The sequence below is a fragment of the Apteryx rowi genome, unplaced genomic scaffold (assembly GCF_003343035.1).
Source record: "Apteryx rowi isolate R43461 unplaced genomic scaffold, aptRow1 scaffold_499, whole genome shotgun sequence".
Lineage (NCBI taxonomy): Eukaryota > Metazoa > Chordata > Aves > Apterygiformes > Apterygidae > Apteryx > Apteryx rowi.
Genome location: NW_020450759.1, coordinates 59,650 through 82,586, shown reverse-complemented (window position 1 = coordinate 82,586; position 22,937 = coordinate 59,650). Strand labels below are relative to the sequence as shown.

Below are 22,937 nucleotides of genomic sequence, written 5' to 3'. Positions count from 1 at the left end.
TAAGGAAGGTGTTGGTTTCATCACATGCTACACTTTCCTTGGTGCATTACGGAGCTTGATGTGGTTTTGTCTGTACTAATGGATGTGAAGGAAGGGGAGGAAAAAACAAACTCAGAACAAAGAACTGGGTAAAAATGTTCAGAAAAACACTAAGTGATTTTCTTCTCAGATTGAGAAGCATATTTTCATCTGTAAGTAAAAAACTTTTGTATTTTCTTGGAGACTGGCATTTGGCCTTCAATGTTTTGAGGATAAAACAAAGGAAAAGACTCTCTCTCTGCAATCTAAAATGAAGCAGAAATTTTTCCAAATTATTTGAAAAAGAATTACTGTGTTTAAGAAGGACCAAATGAATATAAGATTGAAAGCATCTAGTTTTTCCCCTCCTAAAAATGATATGGATTTTCATATTCCCTTTAATAATACAGGCAGAAAGTTATTATTTTGGAACAGAACTACTTTGCAGTTTGGACTTAGTATGTTATGGTAGTGCTTAAGTAATGATGCCAACCTCAGACCACATGGATGTGGTCTCAGTTGGACTACAGTCCAGATGGACTACATGGAAGAGAAAATCAGTGTCTCTTCCCCGTTTTTCAAGACAGGCTGTATATTGATATGTGTTTCAAATGTTTTTTATCTTTCTTCATGGTGTCATATCTTTTGCATGACATATACATCTGAGATCTCAGAAAATTATTTTCCACTGTAGGTCCTTTAGGTCACCTAATTCTATAAGACTGCATTTTCTTCTTGCCTCATTTCAGTTGTAAATGTTTCTAACTGCACAGATGATTTAAATCTTTTGTGAGAGATTTAAATTTTCAAACTCAGTGCTAAATGTGAATATATTTATTTGCCTCCTCACAATGTTTCCTCACAGAGGTAGGTGCTACAATGCCCGAGAAGATAAGAAATCTGTAAAAGGTCTTTGGTATTCTTTTAGTGAAGTAAAAATAACGTAATGTAAAATGAGTACTCGAAAATAGCAGGAAATAACATGTGGGAGTCATGAAAAACACTTATGACTCCAACACATAATGAATTAGCATTTGGAAGACTGAGATCATTAACACTAACACTGTTTCAAATATCGAAGCCAAATAAGCACCAAGTACCTCAATGAGTATTTGACTTGCATCATCAGTCTGTTGAAAATAACAAACAAACCCCTTAGAATTAGTAATATAGTGAGTGCTGAACAAATGATTTAAAATAACTACTGGTATTATATTCAATGAACAGCTAAACAGTGCTAAAATTCACTCCATATGATCAGCTGGTTCAAACTGGCTCACCAGTGGAGATCTAGTGATTGCTTTAGTTGCGGATGCAGGGCTGACACTTGGCTTTTGTGGTTAAAATGCAGTCAACACAACAGTGTCATGTTCTGAAATCTGTGCTAAAATATGTTATGACAAATCCCACTAGCTCCAGCACTTAATATGACTTAAAAAAACATTATTTCTGTGCTGTTATGTGCTGCTACTAGTGTGACAGGCAGTGACCCACCTTTACATTCTTCCCTGATTGATGTATTTGTAATCCTGTTCTTATGACTGTGTTCACTTGTGATTTGCTACCTACTGAGAATGTTCAGATGAATGTCTGAATCATCAGCATGAATATCTGAGTCATCAGCACATGAGATATAATTTAAATAGTAATGGAGGTATGGAACACTATGCACTGAAAGGAGTCACAGTCACAAGCAACACTTGAACATCACATCTACAATACCTAAGCAAGCTGTGAAGTGAAAGGTGTGTTGCATTATTTTCTCCCCAGCTTGCTTCTGATGATGCTGAAAGGAGCCACTTTCGTAACAGGAAGGAATAACACTTATTTCCTGGAGAGAGAGAGAAAAAAAAAAAAGAAGTATGTAGTGAAGGCATTTAACCACTGCATTCACTTGAAATTGGTTTGGAGATAAAAATAACATTTGAATGACTCAAACTATTACCTGATCCAAAGTCTAACCCAGGGTACTTCCCTTACCTGGAATGATGGAACATTTTCTTTCATTATTATGGGAAAAGGCATATCAAAATAACTGTCAGAACTCAGAGGTCTTTCTTGGTTTGAACACATATGTGTGCTATGATCTAGTTCACAGAGAAGTATGCTGTGATGTGCCAGAGTTTCAAGTTATTCTGTATCAGTAATATGGTTTCTGGAGCTTCTGACTGGCATAACTTTGAGACATAACAGCAGGTAGACTCATAAATCTTTGCTGTGCAGAACTAATTTTGCATCAAATGATCTGGTCTATTTAATTTTATCTTCTCTCCCACACATTTTTAGCAATTTTAAAAAATATAGTACAGCTCCAACCTGACTCCTTTTTGGAATCCCAGGGGACTGAACTATACTTATTGGTACTTTAGCAATCATGTTGACTTCAGAATTTGACCAATAATGTCCTAGAGAAAATGTAATTTTCACAGTTGAGGGAAAAGGAAGCAGAAAGCAAATGGTATTATTTGCGATATTTCTGTTTGGAAAGTCACAGATCTCTGGGAATTTATCCAGTACATCTATACTGACACCAAGTACTAATCACAAGAGATGAGAAAGGTAACTCTTTTATGGAATTAGCTTGGTCAGAAACTTTTTATGGTTCTCTTTTTTCAAAGAGAATTTGTAAAGAAAATAAGTGGCTGCCTTAAGATGAGTGGTTTTGAACTGACCATAATTCTTTTCTTTTCCCTCAGACCATAATTCTCTTTTATCTGTCACTTTTTTTTTCTAGCAGAAAAAAAAATCCCTCTGAACAAAGCTTTCTAAAGAAGCATTCCAAGTACAAAGAGATGGAGGAGAAAGCACTCGAGCCCTTGCAATATGGTAAACTGCTTCACCAAACTGGATGCTGGAATTCAAGTCTGCTGGGATCATCACTGGGATTCAGGTATAGTTACAAGGCATATCTGTTAAGTTTATTTTACACACTCTCTTCTGCTTACATAGTCTAAAGATGTCTGAAAATGCTAAATTCCTGACATATCCATGGCGAAGTGACAACAGTTTTGGCTTATTGATAGGAAGCTTCCTGAGCATGAAAGCATAAGCATCCTCTGTCCCTTTCCCCCCTACCTTTGGAAGGGACTGCAGTTAAAGCAATGTCATGATTTTAATTCATGTACTATATCTTTACGTTTAGAATCCATTGTTTGTCTGTGCAATTCTGATACAGAAAATAATTAGATGTAGTTTGGAATTTTTGACCATCTTTTCTCTTCAAATATGCTGATTTTTGGAATCAAAATTTTCCTTGAAGTATTTCTGGCTTATTAAGTATTCTGTTGAGATTTTTAAGATCTGAGATTGAATTTTTGGTCAGACATGAGCGATACCTAGTGCAAATTAGCCAGTTATGCCAGAGTTAAGCCAGTAGTGGGAATGACTAATGAGTTAGTATGAGCAAGACTTTGAATCACACATTATATTGCAAATTAATGTCCTTACTGATGTGCAGCTGATTATGTCATATTATTGTTTCTTTGTTTGCTTCATTTCCCCCCAATTTTTTTTCTTAAGAAGTCTTGAACTTGTTTGACATCAGACTGAAAAAGCTTGAATGTGTTCTTCTGCTCTGTTTTGCCATGACAAAAGGCAGACAAAACCAAAGTTCCCTGTCTTATCACAGTAAGAAAATTAGGTGGAAATAGGCTGTGTGCCAGAGTAATTAGCATGCAAGAACTCATTTGCTTCAGCCGATTCTGCAGCAAAGTTGGGAGTTGTGGCAGGGGAGGAGTGGCAAGAAGCAGGGATCGTAACTCCATAAATCATCTCACCAAGAATCATTAGAGCCCTTCCATGCAGTCCCAGAATTCAGTAACTCCTGCACGGTTTGGATGCAGATTAGAAGTTGCGATTAATGGAAGCATCTTGTTTCCTGGCAGCCTTTTGACTAACAGAGGGAAGCAGGCCATTCTTGTCAGGAGATGCAGGCAGGTACCTTATCTTCTTCAAACAGAATTAATCTGTGAGGCCCATGCTGGGGCATGTCCTCAGCAGGACCTGCTGGGTATGAAGAAATGCCCTTTTACAGTGTCCTCTTTTCTATGATAGAGCATGTATCACTAAGGGAATACTAGTTCTGGAGAAGTTGGTAAACAGTAATGTGTTTCTTTACAGTCATTGGGAACATTTATATAATACAGATAGCACAGACAACATTTTTAGGTGTTAGAGAAATATGGAGTTGCCTCTGATGAAAGTTTCTCCTGCTTTCCACTAGTTTCCTGTAACTTATGGGGTTTGTACCTAACCTCTTGATGACTTCCTGGGTCACCGTCAGTCCCTTTCTGAGAATGTCCAGTTGTTAAGCAGCTGGTTAAGCACATAGTTAGGAAGTCTATGTAGCTGATGAAATCCATCTCAGAAGAAAATATTAGCATTGAAATCTTCAGTGCTATATAAGCAAAGTGGGCATCCACAGCTCATGAAAAATTTTGGCAGTTTCCACTAACACTTAAACACTAAAAGTGTACATTTAGGACTACTATTAGAAGCTGAGTAGTCCTTAAACAGTTTAGTATCTTTGTCATGCTGTGCAATATATGACTTTTTGGTCACTCTGATGAATAAAATCACCACAACCAGCTGTAGAAATCTTCAGAGGAACCTCCTCTTTAAGCATCTTCCTAGAGCAAAAAGTAATATAAGGGATAATCACACAGCATTAGATATTAGATACTCATAATAAATGTAATGGGACTGGATTTGCGTTTACACTGAGCTTACATATGAAAACTTTTAAGCTGACTGTAAAAAGTATATGAATGAGGAAGAATGGTGCAATGTGTACCAAAAATATGAGTCATATTTAAAGAGCTAGTTTTCTCATCTTTAAATTTAAACCTGAAAATATGATCTGGAAAGCAAAACGTACAAAGTGATTTCAGAATGCTTCTTCAGTTTTGGGATTTATGATATGCTGGACTTCTTCACAGGTTTGTTAATTCATATAATGTATTAATTTTATTTTCTTAAATATATGTCCTACTAATGGAGAAGATGTTTGTAAATTATTGGTAGCATCTAGTGTTTATTTTGTGAAAGTATAAACATATTATCCAAACTGATTGCTTGGGTGCATTTTCTAATACAGTGAAGCAATCATAACTGTGACATTTCCTCCTCGTCCCATAAAAATAGTTGAAATATCAAGCTTCATAAAATTGTCCTGATTACAATCCTTCATATTTAATCTTACTCTAAATTATGCAGTGCTGAATGCAACATGGCACTGTGTATGCTTTGTATATTTTGAGGATACAACATTGGTTTACATGCCTAATAAATGTGACAATAAAATGAGGAATGATGGAGAAATTTACATTTTCAAACAGGTATTTTATCCTGTTCTATAAAACTTTACTACTGCAGATATGTGAATTCTGTCTGATTTTGGTACTACTGGTGTTTCACTCCACACAGCCTCCAGGAAGATTATGGCTAGCCTACCTTATATTTTGTGTGAAGCAGCAGTCCTCAAATCCATTTTCAAATGAGAGGTACTGCTGACCTGTCTGGGTGTAGCAATGGGCAGAGCTCAGAAAAGTTTTGCATCACTTATGTATCAAAACTGATTGCCTTGATGGAGACAAGCAGGTCCCTGAAATCTGCTAGCACTGCTTGATCTCACCATTACCCTGGAGTGACTAATATTATCTGCAATAACTGACAGAAGGGCTTTTCGAAAGAGAGGCTACAATAGCTCTGGAATGTCCCATTCAGCTCTGCTTCCTTTTTCTCTCCTAAAATGAGTGCCTTCTTTTAAAATTTTTTTTTACTGATTTGCACTAGTAAATAAGGGCAAAGAGTGTGCGATAAAAGCAGCGGTAGCGGTGTAAATAGGTAGCGTGGACCAGAGAAACATGCAGAAAAAGGAATTCAGTGGTGCTTTCCAGGCAAGCGTTTCAGTTTTTAATTCTGAGCACAGTAGCACCCAGCAGAGGCTGAACTGAATTTTTCCTTTTCCTGTGACGGAGAAATCTGACTCCCTTTGAAAACCTAAGTATATTTTCCATTTGTTTGCTATTTTGCTCATGTTGACATCAAGGCAGGAGGTGGTTGTTGGAGGTGAATCCCTTCAGAGTTCAACACTGATGTCACCAAACAAAATAGATCTAAATACAGCTGGACCAGATCTAAGCTCATCTCAGTAGAGCAAAAGAGCACAGGTAGTCTGAGACTTGAAACTGGAGTGGTCTCAATTTTTTGGCTTGATCTTGCTTAGAGAAGTCCCTAACTGCAACAGACTTCAAGATGCCCTTCCACAGCTGAGGATGTGATGTGTTTTGAATACACCCTCTCCTTCCCACTCAGGGAGTCTGCAGCCGCCCTGTAAGTAGAGTGTTACCAGGATTTGATTTAAATGAATATATTAGTTTGAAATAAAGAGCCCTTTTGTGTATTTATTCATTTTTAAGCTGTGGGGCTATCTCACCAATCCAGTATTGATCCACAGGTGCAACTGAATCTGTTTTCTATACTGCACAACATAGTAAGACCAAAGAAGAACTCGTGAAGAACCACAAAATCCAACTAATGCCCCAGGCGGCTGCCTGGTTGCCGTGACCAGGAACTTGGCTCTTGCTTCTTTTACGCTTCCCTAAAAGCACCCTTGTCCTGCTGAGCCAGGTCAGTGCATGAGGATTTTCCTACTAATTTACCCATGTATTATTTCTTAGTAAAAATCCTTTTCTTGTTGTAGTAAACACGATAATTCAAGATGTTTCTGTTATCTATTGTTGCTGCTAATAAGATTTAGCAAGAGGAATGATTATTAGGAAATAATACAGCAACATTTTGGCAGGGTTTGGATAACTGTAGACAGTTTGTGTTTTGCACTAGCCTGTAGTTAGATAACATACAAAGCTGTGGTACTAATAAGCATAAGGTTTTATGTTTTCAGTACTTTCTTGTTGTATTAATGCTTCTTTAAAGATGCTAAAAAGGGAAGTTTGACATTATAGGTTAGTGGCTATTGTTACCAGAGTTGTTTTGCCAATATCATTTTCTGGTACACAAGCTAGGCTCCCAAATGTCTTTGTTTTGTCTAATTTATTTTGCAAATGCATTGGAAAAGTTTCAGAAGCTCTGTGTAGAAGGATGTGGTGGCTAAAAAAGGAACTGCCAAATCCTGTAAATCACCATTGCCACCATTATCTTTTTTTTCTTTGATAAAATATCAAGAAATGTGGGTATGAAAAAGTTGTGTACTATTTTTATGATTTCATTGAGCCGATCAGTAGAGGGCACTGCATACTAACTCCTCACTTGTAAATTTTCAAAGCTATGTGAGCATACAGCTCATTTGAAAATCTGTTCTGATTTAGAACTAGAAACTATTAACTCTATTTACCCAATCTATAGCAAGATATATTGGATTAGAATAGAAGAAAAAGTTAAAAAAAAAACAAAGAAAAGTAATAAGAAATATACATTTTTGCAAGTATTAGCAAAATTAAAAATTATTTAATAGAATGCTCTATTGCAAATATATCTTTGAGATATATCACTGTTATTCATACCATAGCCTTCAGCTATTCATACCATATGCACCACAACCTTGCAACTGTATGCTTCTGTAATGCTCATATACATTTAAAAGCTTATGCTTTGCTACTTGCTTGGTCCCATGCCTGCCCCACGAAACCTCCTAATTGGTTTCAAAATGAAATCTCTTAAAAATTTCTGTATATCTTCTAAAGTGTTTTGCAGCCTTCCCTGACAAAGGTGGAATAAGTGTTTTTGCTCACAAAGATTTGCTTGTCTTTTGCAAAGAGAAATCAGAGTTCAGAGGGCTTAGCAGCAGACCAATTACCCAGGGAGTGTAAAAGCTCCACATTTACCAGGAGAGGATTACAGCTAGTACAGAGCAGGAATGAAATATTACTGGGTACAGTAATTCAGTATTTGTCAACTTTTGCCTGTGTGACACCCTCTGAAACTATCCTTATATGCTCAGTTTGCCCTAACTTGTAGAATAAGTTCTCCAAGTGTGTGCCAAGGAGGAAGAGAGGCCGTTCAATATAATGGCATCATGTGCCTAGTGCAGTCTTGCAGGTAGAGGATTTCAGCTAGAGTGTTGTCTTTCTAGTGCCTTACTGAGTTTCTTCAATATAAATACATAAATTATATAATTTTAAATAAATACTTTATCTCATCATTCATTACATTTCTTGATATGTAGCACTTTATAGGAATTATTAACGAAGAGGTACTGAAAAATGGAGGATGTATCTTCCATATTAGTAGGATGCTATAATAATGAATTAGCACCTGCTAAATTAAAAAAAAAAAAAGCCTTCAGAAATGTATGAAATTTTAAATGCAGTTTCAATTAGAAAGTCTAGAACATTTTTAGAGCCTGAATCACTCCACAGTAGGCAATCTTAGTGCTTTTATTTTCTTCCAATTGCTATTCATTCTCCTAAAATTGCAACTTTATTTTGTCTTTGAAATTCATAAAATTTAATTCCCAGTGATGGCTGGTGTCTGTTTATTAAGAATATCCTGAGAAAATGGATTCTGAATGCTGAAAAATATTTTTACAATATTTGTAAAAATATTGCATTATTCTAGTTACTGGAACTGCTGATTGTCTTACGGCTTTTGCCCACTGTGACCTAACCAAACATTTTTTTCCTCTTCTTTATCTTACACACACACACAAGCAAGTGTGTTTAGGTCTGAAGGTTCTGTAACACCCCTCAGGTTTGCTGTATTGAATTGGAAGTCCCATGAAGAGCAGCATGTCCTGAGAGATTTGAAACAGTTGCTGCAGCACCAATGTCTCTGCAGCTACTGCTTCTAGATCCAGAGGCTGGGGGCATTAAGTACAAAAGAACTCTTGGAAACAGTAAATAAAATCTGAAACTGATTTTTATTTTACTTTATCTCTTGACACAAGAAAAAGCTCAGCTAAGCTGGAGTCTGGCTGAACTGGAAGAATATCCATTTATTATTTTATTCTCAATCGCCAACTAGAACAAGGTAAATGTCATACAAGGTATTGACATTTCAATTTATATTAGACTAGGAGCTAGTTCAGAGCAAAAAGTAAAAGAAAGCACATTGAACTGTGACAGAAGGCAGTCTCCAGTGGAATCCTTTGTATCTATATTTTGAAATGTCTGTTATACCAGGACTTTTTAGTATACAGTAAGTAAATTCTAAAGAACAGCTCATGTGCAGCTATAAACTAAGAATTGTAACTGACTATAATACTTTCCAGGTTTTACGTGATGAAAGTTGTTTCTGCTAACACATTAAATCTGTCACAAATAAATCTGCAAATATTATGACATGACAATTACAGGTTGCAGCTTACTGTCAATAATTCTGCATAGAAGGGTGAAAGCACACCGTATGTTTTGGATACCTACTGTGTATCCAGGTATGCTTTTATGCACCATTGCTCTGTGCTCATTGTTATCTTGCAGATATTGCGTTATCTGGACAGACATATCTGTAGCACATAAAATGGAGACTAGGAGGACTGTACAAAAATATACAGCTTTCCAAAACTGAATTGCTTTTTAGGATTATAATTGATACTAAATATCCTATTGCTGCTAATAATTCTTTTTTTCCTGGAAAATGTTTATATATATATATATATATGTGTGTGTGTGTGTGTGTGTGTATATGTGTATATATGTATATATGTATATACATATGTATATTTATATTTATGTATGTACGTATACAATCTGCATTCTATTTCTAAGAAGCACGTTATTATCGTTACCCATTATTCTGATATATGTAATTATATCAAGTATGAGGCTAACAAACACTACTAATAATTAGAAGAATGAAATTATTTAATAATTCAAACCTGTACAAACTGACTGGTTAGATGATGCATAAGACCAGATCCAGCAGGGTATTGAAGTGTGGGTACAATACTGCTACAGATTTCAGTGCACTTACACAGCTCTAAGTGAATAGGCATAAACTTAACTAAACACATTAATGAGCTAGGACCTTACCCTTTCTCCTCGGAAAGCTGGGACTCAAATCCTATTTTTTCATAACATGAATGCAGGTGCTGTCCGCATCAGCATGCTCAGTTTATTTGGCAGTGAAGTTAGCTGGGATAGTTGTTCCCTTCTCCTTGGGGAGATATGCCTATAAAGGACAACGCAGCTTTTGTTTGAAACAAGAAGCTCTATTCCTTTTCTTTGTGAAAAATAACCTTTAACAGGTAAAATGTTGTAAAACCAGTTGCTGGGGTTGAACTTGCTATAATGTGTCTTGCTCTAAAGTTCAGGGGCTAGTCGTGGTCTCTAAGACTGTTCAGAGGTTTTTTGGGATGCTGTCAAACTTTCACAGCATCTGCAGGTCTCTTGACGTTCAAAGGCAGCATCGGTTAACTTCACAGTTACAGGGAGTTTACAATTTCTGGCAATAAGCTCACAAAAGTCCTTTTGTTTGCTAGCAGACTAATTTCTGGACTGATTTTAATCTGTACTGCAAACTATTCATGACTCCGTAATATCTCTGTGTGTTACATCAATAATTTTACTGTCTTTATTTCTCCCATGGTAAAGTGAACATAAAAGGCACGTCTGAGACAGGATGCTGAACGATCACTTTCATGGTAGCTTAAGTGAAGTAATTTTACCTTGTAACTGGGACAGACTAAGAAAACATGAGCCATTTGAGGTTTTGATCTCATGTTCTTTATGATACAGCAAAATTTATTTTCAATTTCGTAGACAAAACCAATATAACTATTTGAGATCCACTGCAGGAAATTAAGCAATACTTATATTGTATAGTATAGATGTACAGATGGGAGCAAATATCTGACTTGATCAGCTTGCTGTATAGAATCAAAGACTTGGGGGTATCTTAAAAAAACCGTACTGCATTCCAGAATATGAAGGCAGCCATCTGAACAGCTGTGATCAGTTGTATTAGCAAAGACGGTGGGAGTGAAAAACCTTCACGGAGGTTCTTCTGAGTCAGACTGCATGTCACAAATGTGATTTATTGGAAATATGATTATTAGACGAGGAAAGGTAGATTAACATAGACATTGAGAGCTTTACCTTCAGCTTCTTGCTTTAAAAGGCCTAACATTTAATGTAATGCAACAGATTTCTAAAAAGTCTTTTGGAACAAAATTTTGCTTCAGTTTTATTGCTATGTGCACCGCCACAATTCGTGAGCGTGTGTGTGTGTTTTCACATGCATCCAACATTCCATGCAATTGCTATAATAGACATATATAAACCACATTTTTAGTTTGTGAGTCATTGCACTCAAAATTGTATTCAGTCTTTTCTGATACACAGTTATTCTTGAATTCTTCTTCAGACTCTTTTTCTGCCCTTCCATCCTTCCTTTAACACCATCTCTTTTAATGCTTTATTATTTTCACTGGCTTTGTTGTCCTTCATCTCTATCTCTAGTGTATTGTTTTGGATCCTTCTAACGCTTTTCTTTCCAAAATATATCACTCACAGCTTTTAATTTAACACAGAGAACTACTCAAAACTGATGAAATGTTTGCTAATGCTTAGGATATGGAACACAAATACTTCCAAAGTCCATTTAGTTCTGCAAGACTGTACTCAACAAATTCCCTTTTGTGAATTCTTTTTGAGACACTTAAATGTGTGAAGTTATAGTGGTTATTTGGGACAATGGCCAGGCTAAGGTAACCCAAAATAACACCCTTCATCTTTTCTGGCAAATCAAACAGAATTGAATAGATCTAGTTTTCTTTCATGCTCTTTGGTTCCTCTCCTTCAAGAATCAAACCAAAATTTGAAGCTGGGAAATGGCACCTGATATTTGATTAATCTTATGGTGGGAGTCAGACAGTCAGTCATTCTTTTATAAAGTTTTTAAGGCTAAGTTATAGAAACCCGCTCTATAATGAATATATTGCAAACATAAAATGGCATTGCAGATAATGTGGATCTTCAAGATTGTTCATCCTTACTAGATGATCTTAGAAATATGTAGCAATGCTAGACTGGTTTTAATGGCATCTAAATTTGCCATGCAACCTCCAAAATACAGAAATTAAGGTGGTAACAACAAAGCCCCTATCTGCATTATATACAGATAATTCAGATGTGATAAATTAGAAAACAGTGAGAGAACACTTTTGATGACAGAAGATGGATGATGATATTGGCAACCATTTAAATAGTTGTAAAATGTGCCTATCAAACAGAATTGTTCCAGCCCTGGGACCATTTCACCTGCAGAAGTGGGCGAGTAAATCACATGAGACAGATTCCATTGACTTTGCAGGAAAAGGAAAGACAAGCCTTTTTTATTGCTATTGATGTTTGCTCTTATTGACTAAGTGTTTGCCACAGACTCAAGTACCACTAGACACATAAATACAGTGAGAACCTTGTGTGTGTCCTTTAGCTGACTGGGGAAAACAATTTGCAATTTACATCCAAGGGATCTGCAGTGTTCTTCCAACATGCAGAACAGTTTGCAGAGAGTATGTTGAAAACTGGTTCAAATAATCCTCCTGTCCTACAAAGTCCTTGCTGAGTTCAAAGACACTGTTTTCCTTTATAGTGCAGAAGAAAACATTCCACACTATCACTCTGATTTCACTGCCTGAATTATCTCTGAATTCTGCTAAGTCCCAGCCTGGCTTAATTTGCTAATGTTACATTTTGTGAAGGAGCTGGAGCGCGAGGTCACCTTAAAAAAGACTGGTGCAGGAATTCCCTTCCTCATATCTTTTTGTGGGGAAAACAGCCCTAATAAGACGTATGCAGCAGGAGAAGAAAACGAAAAAACTGTAACGGCCTGAGTGATTAAGAGGAGGAATCGTTCTGAGTGATCAAGACGCGAGTCAAAAGTCATTAAAGTAATATAACTCGCAGCTGTCACATCCCTCTCTAGAAGCCACAGAGGAGACCACGGTTCCAGAGGGGATAATAGACTTCAGCTTCTACATCTAACAAAGTTACTCATTTAGCTCTGGGGGTAGCTATCTGTAATTTGTTGCCAAGGGTTCAGACCTCTCTGGGGGGTCATTACAGTGAGACCAACCGGGGATTGACTAATAGCAAATGAGGAGTTCACGCTTTCAGTCAGAAAGAGAGCCACCGTTTTGGGAATAGAAAGTGTCAGCTTGAAATTGATGGCTATTTAAGTAACCATGATTTTAAGCAGGCCTCAGCTGATTTCAGAAGAGCTTTACAAGTATAAGCGTTTCCTGTGCTGTCTGTAGTTTATTGGTTATCATATATTGTAGGTCCTACAGATATAATATGGAAACTCACATATTGTTTACCTAAAAAGTTTAATTTTGGACTTTTTTGTGATTTATTCATCTTCAAAGCTTAAGCACTTAAAAGAAATAAAAGACAAAAAGAGATTCTAAATCTACTTCCATCTGCTGATGAAACATAGTGGACTATATAGTTAGAATACAGTGAATCATTATAAAGTATAAAATAAGTCAAGATTTGTTAACACTGTTAGGAAGACAGTACATGTCTTTTTGATAACTAAAACTAACAGAACTTCAGCTATAACAGTGAGGTAATAATAGTAATAAATAGGAGTAAATGTTTCCCCTCCCCCCCCCCCCCCCCACACACACATGGTTTTTATTTGCACCATTGGTGTAATAGATATTATTATAGAAAGCATGACTAGTGCAGTCAGGTCAATTTTTTTTTAGGATCAGTGAAAAACATGGGATATTGTGAGCAAAAACCCATGCAGATTTAGAGCTGGGTGAATTATCTCTGGGCTCATGTGATCTTCTGTTCCAGAGGGACACCTGGCAAGCCTGCCTTTGTGCTTAAAAAGAGAGTGGGTGAGTTTCAGAGGGAAAGCGATTTTGTTGCTGCAAAAATCACATAACAAGCCTCGAAATATGGGTCTAGATCCACACCTTCTGCAAGGCGGCAGTCCATTGACTTTAGCTGATACATGCTTTACCGAAGCATAGATTTTAATGCAGACTATGTAATAAAAGAGAAAAAAACCCCAGCTTTCTGCAAAACTGAGGTTATACTGTTGTTTCAAAAGATAGGATGAGTTGAAATTCTCTTTCATTCATTCTTACTTTCTCTCTTTATTTCTCTCTTTTCTCTTTCTCTCTTTCTACCTCTGCAAATGTTTAAATGACACTGGTCTTTGCAGTACTTGGTCAACTTATAATTTCAAGTTAAGTGACTAATTTTAAGTCACTTTAATTTTTGTCAGCCTGTTTGATTGCTTGCCTATTGCTGGTAGGAGAGCTTTATAAACATGCAATTCCCATCTGTAGAAAATCTATAAAAGGCATAAATAAGAGATGGCTCAAATCATCTTGTAGCTAGTGTTTGTCCCAAATAGAACAGCCCCTGAGGCATTTGTCATTATAACTAGAAAAGGTTTATGGGCCTAAGAGCAGAGGTCAGAGACTATGTACTTCTGCATTGCACATAACCATCATTTACAATTGCACTAGAGTCTGAACTGGTACTCAGATTTTGTCACTTTTCTTTTGTTTGGTCTCCTCATTTAATGATGTTTATGTACCAGTAGAAAAAATGCAATGAAACTGTCAGATTTTTTTTAAGTGATGAGTCACTCTTCTATAAAGGCAGAATGCCCAATGATTTGCACTTTTCTGCCTTGAAATTAAAAAAAAAAAAACCAAAACCCAGAAGTGAAATAATAAAAATCTCAGGTTGTTAGGCTGAGTTTTTCATGATCCTCTGCGTATATCAATGTTTCACCCTGGGCACACAGTTCCCAAAGAATTATCTGTTAAATGCTCACCTGATAAAGTCAAGGAAGAACAGATACTGATTGAGCCAATGAGCTAGACCAGCCTGGGGCCTGGGATTTCAGTGCTAGTGTTCTGTGAGCTCTTTAAACTAATGATGTTTGTGCAGATAATTCTGGGCTTGATTCAGTGTTCGCCGAAGACAGCAGGAGCCTTTCTGTCAACGTCAGTGGCATTTAGAATAGGCTCCTAAGAGAGACAGGAAAAAGAGCCAAATGGGGAGAAATAGTAAGATCATAGCTCAGATGTCTTTGTTGCTTACATACGTGTGTGTGTACAAAAAAATAAGAAAAAAAAAAGTCCTTTATTGCATGTATGAAATCAGTGACCTGATACCCTAAAGAATATTATATATTATTCTTTCTTGCCCTTCTACAGTTTTCTGGGGTATACGATTTTCACCAATCATAACAGCAGCAGGTATTAACACACTAAAACCAAATACATCCTAGATTTTATTGGAATGATTCAGCATCATAGTGTTGAGGATTTGTGCCTCATTGGGTTTATGTAAATACATACTTGATTAATCATAAAGGGGTTGCTTTGACCACTCCATTCTCATAAGGGTTAATAATGAGACCAAACATAAAGAATATATATGTAGAGATGATACTTCTAGAAAGTTATTTGCTCAATCATATAACCACTTTTAGAAGACGTGCAAATGTACAGTACTTACTGCTCGCTAATTGAAAAACCTGACACAAATATTTGCATTTTAGACCTCAGCCAATACTTGAATTTTATGGCCTTGTTTGTGACACCAGCAGAGCCATGGGCTGGAATTAGCATAACCTTGAATGCGCCAGCTGGGCTTGTAACAGAGATTTACAATTATCATTTCAGCAAGCAGCATCCCACCGAAATATTTCTAAAAAATACAAAAAGCCTACTTCCCCTCACCCCCCGCCAATAACTTGGAAGATACAAGGTGAGATGCCCTAACAATTCTCTTGAGAAACGTGTGGAAAGGAAACATTTTGTCTCCTGATCAGGGTGGATATAACCCAAACAAATATTCTAGCGGAGAAAACAAGCTAATTGGGAATTTTGCAGCATAAGAGCTACTGTACCTCTCAGACCCCTGTTACTGAACTACATGATACTCTGCCACATAGATCTTCCCCCTAATTGTGATGAGTTATTTTTATTCAAGAGCAGTTAAATCTCATTGTTATGCTGCCTGCTCAGCACTGCCCTTGCCTGGAGACTGCTATGGCTTAAACATCCACAATGTTAAATAAGAAATTGTAAATATTGGCATGAAAACTTGGAAGAACTAATGGAAATGTGAAAGAAACATTATAGTTCTAAAGTGAAAACTGTAAATACGAACACAGGGAGCCTCTGGAACAGAAAAATGTGTTGGAGAATAGAAGCCATGGGACAATTTGTTGCCCCTTAGCAATATCATTAAATCATTATATATGAAAGCCACACAGTAATGTTCATTTAAAAATGTTTGGAAGCTCTTTATTCCCTGAATCTCTCATTCTCCCTTTTAGTGAGAAAAAGATTCAGTCAATAAAATTTTTCTGGCTCCCCCAAACCCACCTCAGAGAATAAATATAGCAAAACCTTTTGATAAGTCCTGCAAAGCCCTCATAAGCCTTGTATGTGCCTTGGCTTTGCAAAGGGGTCAGATAGTTATGACTTCCACTGATTTCAGCTCAATTAGTACATGCAGATTTGCTGATGGTCTATTAAATTTCTTGTCACTGCAATGGCTTCACAATCAAAAAGATTACACAGAGGACATCTTGTAAAAATGTTGTTATAATCTAACCTGGAATTCCAGCACATCTAGAGCGAGAAGAGATGCCTAAATGTTTATTCATGAGGGATGGTGCCAATTTGGTTTGTTCAAAATTACAGAGCTACTTTTGCGTGTTGCAAGTAGCCGTTATGTACGAGATACTTTAAGAATAATCAGACTGTACTTTGTATGCCAGTGCTCTCCTAAGCTCTCTTAGGACCAGTTAATGGAATTTTTATGGAGCAGTGCTGTGGCGTACTGTGAGAGCCGTCCTTCAGTGACAGGAGAAGGGTCTTTCAGGCAGGCACCCTCCCGCTGTGGCAGCTACTTTAGCATAGGTGTGTGACGTTGTGCAGTTGAATAAAGCAGGCTTGACGCTATCCGAGTCTTCAGGCTGCTGCGGGAAAGACCATCGTCGCTTCTCTCAATGCTGTCTTATTAGTTTATAGCTTGGGTTTAAGGAAGAATAAGTTCACAGCACACACAGAGAAGTTAACTTTAGATGGTACTTTCATAAAATTACCTACTAAGCTATAGCTTTCTATTGTAGCAGTGAGATTCTAGTAATGAAATAAAGCCATTAGGGATAAACCATGATCTCTGAAGCATAAAGGTTAGGTCAAAATATTCCCATGAATGTAATAAATATAATAAAGTACAGACATATTTCACCAGAAATATTGCAAACTTAAGAAATGAGTAGTTCTTAATTTAATATTAATAAGCATAAAAGTCATCTTTGGCAATACTGGAAAAATAAATAATCATGAGATGTAAGTGTGAGAGACTCTAATCTAGTTAAATATGACATTAACATGATAGTCAAATAGAAAGGAAAACAGAAATAGTAAAACTCAAAAGAAGAACTATTTGTCAAGATATAAGAAGTCAGAGGCAGTGATAGAGGAAAAACAACACAGAGAGAGCATTTGACCTCAATGCTAAATAAGTATGTGCTTGAGAGATTGAACATGGTACTCAGCAATAAAGAGACAGGAATTAAAAAGACCAATATTAATGCAGTGTATGGGAAAGCGCGGAAGAATGTCGAGGAAATAGGCGATGGAAGCTAGCCAGACCGTTCCGTGGGAAAAGGAGCATCAACAGGACATGTTGACCCATAGCCATATAGCTGGGCCTATGCCAGTGTGGTGTGCACCTGGGCTTTGACTCGAGATTAGCGATGAGCTCAATGTGCCCACTGCGCATGTGTGTAGTACACAAAAACCACGTACAGTGCCCCCCCGGCGTTCCTCGCCATGGACCGACGCTCAGCGGTGCCAGGGACTCTCCCGCTCCTTTATTGCCTCGATCGGGAAATCGCTGGGGAGCCCCCGCTCAGACACAGAGGTAATAAACGCTCAGCATTGACCTTAGTGTGCCTTGTGTTTGTGTATCTGTTCCTGCCGGGAGTCCAGGCGTCGCCCCCGCCGGACCCTTACATGCATCATGGGAAAAACAGGAATAATCAGTGGTCAGAATGAAGCTTGGAAAAGTTTTGAACATCAGGTGAGAAGAGGACTGTTGAGATTAGGCAATGGAACAGAGAAGCAAAGGTGAATACTGAGGCTAAGAGTTCACATGAGATTAGTAAAACAGTAAGATGTTTTTCAATTATGTGAGGTAAAGGAAGCCGTGAAGGAGACAACAAATATTTAATAGATGGCCAGTGTTATTTATTCACACAGGACAGAACCAATAAAAAAGGAAAAAATATTAATTAATTTTTCACTTCAAGGTTCCCAGTGGAGTGTGGAACAGATGCTATAGCAAAAAAAAAAAAAAAAAAAAAAATCCCTCTTACATTGGGATTTGACTTTACCATAGGCAATTATAGTCACAGAAGAGCAGTAATAGAAAAATGTGTGTAGAAGTCACACAGACTGATGCTCCTGGCTATAAACCAATCTCTAAATCTAACTTTTCCTGCAAACTGTAAAATATTTTAACAATATTTATGTTGTAGTAGACCCATGCACAAACTGCTGAACAAACATGCGAGGTCTTTGTCCAAAGACCTTATTATTTCAGGATTTGGGATATATCTCTGAGCCAGAGATAAAAGGTTTCCTAACCCTTCAGGAATTAATCTTGATTCTGCCCTATCCTCTTCCCTCCTCCTCCTGTTGGAGGCTGCTCCCTGACCTCTTCTCAGCTCTGAGCCCCCACCACCTGCCTCTGGAGTTTGGCTGTTTCATTCTTGCTTCCACCAGAAGTGAAAGCACAGAGAAGTTAAATAAAACTCACAAGTTATTTATTGTAGGCACTGCTCTGCATCCTGCTTCACCATCATGCTACTTGAGAGTGCCCCTTACCAACCAATGTAGTGATGTGGACCAGAGGCCTTATTCAACAGGACAATATTTGTGACAGATTTAAATTGGTAGCCCAACAAAATAATGATAAACAGCTCTAGGACTTTTATTTATCACTGCTTCATCCAGAATTGAAAATGAGTAATAGTTGGGACAAGGTTTTAGAAGATATGCTTCTGAAAATTAAAAAAGAAAATCTCATAATTTAAATTATTTCTGGAAGATACCCAGGTGGAAACAGCAGAAGCTAGTGGAGTTATTAGAAATTTAGGATCAAATCTTCTATCATATGTCTTATATAGCACAGGTTTCATCTCCAGGAATTAACTTTTCAAAGTGTAGAAAGTGTTCAATATTCAAATATTTTGTATCCTCTCAGTGGATACTACCAACAAAGATGCTAGGTTTTTACTTACAGTGATAGAAAGCTTCCTGATGAATAGTAAGTATTTACATATGAACCACTGATCAAATGTGTTTCAGAAAGGCTTCCCTTGATTTCAGGCAACAATTTGAGAGCTAGTGAAATTTAACAGATAATAAATCAAAATGATGTCTGCCACACAGAAGGTCAGAGGATCAACTGCAGCTCAGATAAATAGACAACAGTCACATTTCCAGAGTACCAAATAGATCCCACCTATTTCTAAAATGCACCTTCTCCCCTTCACTTGAATTCTTTCCACTTGTTACCATTCCACAAAGGTCATCTACATCTAAAAACAGAGTTTGTGATGTTATGCATTCATTAATTGGGTAGACATCATCACTTAGCAATTACTCTGGGAAGCAGGGGAAGGGGAAGAATTCTTCATTGGAGAAGTTAGATATTACACAAATTCTGATTCCAAATGACCAAAATATCTTTTGTACTATTTTTAACTAAACAATAGCCATTTTCTCTGGAACAAAAAATGGACCATACACTATACATAATTAATTCATTGTCACAAACACCAAAGCACCCTAGTATTAAAAGATTTTTCTGGAGCAATAGGCATGGAAAATTGACAAATTTGCTACCATTGCTACACAGTTCCATAACACACTTTGCCAGGGAATGGAAGAATAACTTTAAATAGCACATACTGTGTCATTTGAAAACTAAAACTTCACAAAGACAGAAGTTCATAAGGCAGGGATTTATATAAGCTTGTGAAACTTGTTGAAGTTCCTAATTTAACTGTAGTCTTTCTTCAGCAGTGAAATCAAGTTGAAAGAGGACCTTAGAAACCCAGCTCAATTTTGTTCTCAGCAAAACCTGGGCCAGGTCAAAGCAACACTTTTCTTTAGTGAGATCTTTAAGTTAAAGAACAAGATGCAGTGTAACAGAAAGATGTTTAACAGGCAAGAAAATTTATCAAAACATTGCACTTATCTTAAATATAATAAAAGGAATAACATTTTAACAAGAACTTCTCATTTTTTGCACCTCTGAGGGGATGGTCGCTGACAGAAGACCAATTTTGAACGCAGTGTAAATCAAAGATTTTCAAAGTGACCCAGGTATTTTAGCCTCAATTCTGTCAGAGGGTCCATCAAACTACATCTATGCCTCTTTTTACAGATCTGTGGGTCCTAGAATTTGATCAAATAGCTCAAAAAAAGCAAGCTTTTTATTATCTTTTCATCCTTTATTATATTGAATTTTGGGTTTGGTTATCTTTTTTCAGTTACCTCAGATTACCTTGTTCTGATTAGTGACAAGATAAAATGTGCACGAGTTGGTCTAACAAACATAAATGTATTTAAAAATTGTCGAACAGCGCCCCTTGTTACCTTTTAGCTTTCTTTTCAGCACCGCCTTTTGACATATACTTTTGCCTTATTTACTGAACTATTATCTTAGCTGACTAAACTGAAATAGTTGGCAAGATACTATTTAGTTTACATGTAAATCATGCTCCTTCTTAATGTTTCCTTTATTTCTCTTCCAATCTTCAATTGCTCAACAAAATGGTGTTTTGGCTATTTGCTCTTCAAATTTCTTCTCAGCTTTATAATTGCTCTATCACCTATCATACAGTATAATTTTTATGTTTTTCTACTGTCTCCACTAGGATGACTTTCATTTTTGGTAGGATATCTGAATATGAATTAGTTTCAAGAAAATCAGGAGGTCTACTGTGTTTTGAATGTGGGAATGTTTTTAGTGCTTTGAAGGAAAACGGGTGGCTCCTTTTTTCCTTAAAACTTCTATTGTTACCAGTAGGGTTTAATGAATTAAATTTATCTTTTGGAAAATAGCAGTTCTCACTGGTTATATGGGCAGACTGGTTTGAATGAATTCCTATGTAATTATTATTAGGCATGGTGAGACCTGAATGGTGTTGCCAGAACAGTACTATCAGAGGTAGTTGACCATCAATGACTAGATGTTAACTTTTAACAGCTGGCAGCTGAAGGAAGAACTAACATGTTGAAAGACATGTATAGCTAACTTGAAATAAAGGTCTGATGTGCAAGACAAGATTTTGAAAATTGGCTATTGAGTGGAGATGAACAATCTAGAATATAGAGAAACAAATAATACTGCTAACATACAAGGTTTGTTTTTCTATGGTAAATTATAGCTCTTAAAAGACTGGTTTCTAGCTGAATAGCAATTGCTGGTAAATTCTGAAAAGATGTCCAGTTCTGTTGCAAACAGTCATTCATTGATTAGTTTTCTGGGAGGCATATCTCTTTTTAAGTACTGGTTGGTGATAGTTTACTTGTTGGGATGAATCTATTTCCACTTTGTAATGACTGTCTCATAGAGCTCTCAACATACACAGGAGCTCTGCAACCATACTCTTTGTTTCAGAGAAATGGGGTTAAAAGTAGGACTGGAACCCTGGAGATAAGGCAGCCCACCCAGAAAGATTATACCAAAGTCATAGTTTCTTGTATCCCTGAGGTCTACAAAGAATATCAACTATCTAGCAAGGGAAGGTACCTACATTCATGGACATTTATACGGAATATCAAGCAAATCTTTTGTCTGTGTACAGAAAATGACGAAAAAGAATTTGTAAAAAAAAATCTGACATGATTCTGGGATTCACCAYACTTTTGCGCAAAGACAGATGCGGCAGGAACAGTTACTAATAACTTCAGGGCCACCAACTGTGCCCCTGCATAGACAGCAGCAACTACTCCAGGGCACTGTAACATGCTCACATGTGGCTGCGCTTGTGGAGCTAGTGAAAACCCTTTTGCAGTCTGCCTGCCTGTTGAAGATTACCAGAATTTACGCTGTACTACGTAACCCCAGGATTGCCTGTCAGCAGAGGACTCCGATGCCGTGAATTTCAGAGCACGGGCTCAGCGCCAGGGCAGGCTTGCGCCAGGGGCAGCTCCAGCGAGTGCGAAGCCTGCTCACTCGTTCCCTTTCACGCCCGCTGTCGGGTGTGCTTGCTGTTGGTGGTGGACGTGTGTGTCTGAGGGGAGAGGGCAGACGGGGAGCGGAAGAGCCCGAGCAAAGGCTGCCCACCCCCATAAGGCTCATATCCATCTGCAGGGTGATCGCTGAAGGGGGTGGATAAATTAAAACTGTCTCTGAGGCTGAATTCAGCCGAGGGGCTGTCCATGCCCGCCCAGCTGCCGCTATTTATCCTCACCTGTGTTCGCGAGCAGCGGGCAACATGGCGAGGCACTTCTCTGAGGAGGGCTGGCGAAAGGCCTYGTCTTTTTCAGTGCGGCTCTGTGTTTCTTATTTATGGCGCTGCTGCTGCAGCAGGCGCAGGGGCTCTCCAAAAGCATGATATGAGATAATAAAACAGCCAGGAGGCTTTCTGGGCGTTCATATCACAAAAGACTCTTCAGAGAGAAACAGTTTTCGCATGTGAAGAATGAAGTGCGATTTCAGCATCTGGAGGCTGTGGCCTTTTTTAACTCCACAATTGAATAATTTTTTTTTTTTTTTGGTAATAAAACGAGCAGCACAATATGCCTCCTTGCTTGCTTAGAGACTGTTTAAAATGTTTAATACTTGAAACAGAAAGATTGCATGGAGCTCATTGCCACAGTGACATGAATGCAGAAATACTTTTCTTACTCAGCTGGTGACTGAAAGAGATGTCAGAAAAACTTT

At 37.5% G+C, this 22,937-nt stretch overlaps 1 long non-coding RNA gene across 1 annotated transcript; it reads left to right on the top strand.

Annotated features, from left to right (window-relative positions):
- Positions 1 to 2,762: 2,762 nt before the first annotated feature.
- Positions 2,763 to 8,876, top strand: LOC112972600. Its single transcript, XR_003255719.1, has 3 exons — positions 2,763 to 2,908; positions 6,476 to 6,648; positions 8,688 to 8,876. It is a non-coding gene; the product is annotated as an uncharacterized LOC112972600 (long non-coding RNA).
- Positions 8,877 to 22,937: the final 14,061 nt, after the last annotated feature.